This window comes from Galeopterus variegatus, unplaced genomic scaffold (genome assembly GCF_000696425.1).
Source record: "Galeopterus variegatus unplaced genomic scaffold, G_variegatus-3.0.2 Scaffold5560, whole genome shotgun sequence".
Lineage (NCBI taxonomy): Eukaryota > Metazoa > Chordata > Mammalia > Dermoptera > Cynocephalidae > Galeopterus > Galeopterus variegatus.
In genome coordinates this window covers 112504-114417 of record NW_007731671.1, presented here as the reverse complement: position 1 = coordinate 114417, position 1914 = coordinate 112504, and the positions used below count along the sequence as shown (strand labels likewise).

Below are 1914 nucleotides of genomic sequence, written 5' to 3'. Positions count from 1 at the left end.
ATTTCCATGCTTTTGGAGTGAGGTTAAACAGTATGCACCTTGCAGGGTGTTATATGAAATGAAAAGGATAAAGCATCTAGTTTGACTTGTAAGAAATTGCTGATATTTAGCTTTTTAAAACTCAACACACAGCAGAGCCGAGACCGCATCCAGCCCATGAGCACAGGCCCCTCGCCCTCTCTGCTCCGCCGCCGGCGGTTCACACCCTCCACCCAGCTCACCACGGATGATGATACTGCTGCACTTGTCGTCGACAATGGCTCTGAGTGGCATGTGCAAGGCTGGCTTTGCGGGCGATGATGCCCCCGGGTCGTCTTCCCTTCCATTGTGCGGTTCCAGCGGCACCAGGGCATGATGGTGGGTATGGGCCAGAAGGACTCCTACATGGTTGATGAGGCCCAGAGCAAGAGAGACATCCTGACCCTGAAGGACCCCCTCGAGCACAGCATCGTCACCAACTGGGGTGACATGGAGAACATCTGGCACCATACCTTCTACAACACACTGTGTGTTGCCCCTGGGGAGCACCCCATGCTGCAGACCGAGGCCCCACTGAACCCCAAGCCAATGGTGAATAGATGACCCAGATCATGTTCGAGACCTTCAACGCCCCAGCCATGTATGTGGCTATCCAGGCTGTGCTGTCCCTGTACGCCTCTGGCCGCACCACTGGCATCGTGATGGACTCCGGTGATAGGGTCACTCACACTGTGCCGTTCTACGAGGGGTATGCCTCCCCCATGCCATCCTGCATCTGGACCTGGCTGGCCGGGACCTGACAGACTACCTCATGAAGACCCTCACTGAGCACAGCTACAGCATCACCAACACGGCTGAGCGGGAAATTGTGCGTGACATCAAGGAGTAGCTGTGCTACATTGCCCTGGACTTCGAGCAGGAAATGGCCACAGCAGCCACCAGCTCCTCCCTGCAGAAGAGCTACGAGCTGCCTAAGGGTGAGGTGATCACCGTCAGCCATGAGCGGTTCTGCTGCCCTGAGGCTCTCTTCCAGCCTTCCCTCCTAGGCATGGAATCCTGTGGCATCCACGAAACTACCTTCAACTCCATCCTGAAGTGTGATGTGGACCTCCGCAAGGACCTGTACACCAACAGAGTGCTGCCTGGTGGCACCATCATGTACCCAGGCATTGCAGACAGGATGCAGAAGGAGATCCCTGCCCTGGCACCTAGCACCATGAAGATCATGGCTCCCCCTGAGCGCAGGGGGGATCGGTGGCTCCATCCTGGCCTCGCTGTCCACCTTCCAGCAGATGTGGACCAGCAAGCAGGAGCGCGACGAGTCTGGCCCCTCCATCGCCCGCTGCAAATGCTTCTAGGCAGACTGTTAGTCAGTTGCATTACACCCTTACTTGACAAAACCTGACTTGCGCAGAAAACAAGATGGGATTGGCATGGCTTTATTTGTTTATTTGTTTTTTTGTGTGTGTCTTGACTCAGGATTTAAAAATTGGAATGGTGAAAGCGACAGCAGTCAGTTGGATCAAGCATCCCCAAAGTTCTACGGTGTGGCCGAGGAGTTTGATTGTACATTGTTCTTTTTTTAATAGTCATTCTAAATATTGTGAGATGCATTGTTGCAGGAAGTCCCCCGCCCTCCCAAAAGCCACCCCACTTCTCCCTAGGGAGAATGGCCCAGTCCTCACCAGGCTCCACATGGGGGAGGTGACAGCATTGCTTTTGTGTAAATTATGTAATGCAAAGTTTTAAAATCTTCACCTTAATACTTTAAAATTTTGTTTTATTTTGAATGATTGGCCATTGTGGCCCCCATTTTTGTCCCCCAACTTGAGATGTATGAAGGCTTTTGGTCTCCCTGGGAGTGGGTTGAGGTGTGGAGGCAGCCAGGGCTTACCTATACACTGACTTGAGACCAGTAAGAAATATGTGACTAAA

The 1914-nt window shown here is 52.8% G+C and overlaps 1 pseudogene; it reads left to right on the top strand.

Moving 5' to 3' along the window:
- The first annotated feature begins 271 nt into the window (after positions 1-271).
- LOC103605051 lies at positions 272-1337 on the top strand (annotated as a pseudogene).
- Positions 1338-1914: the final 577 nt, after the last annotated feature.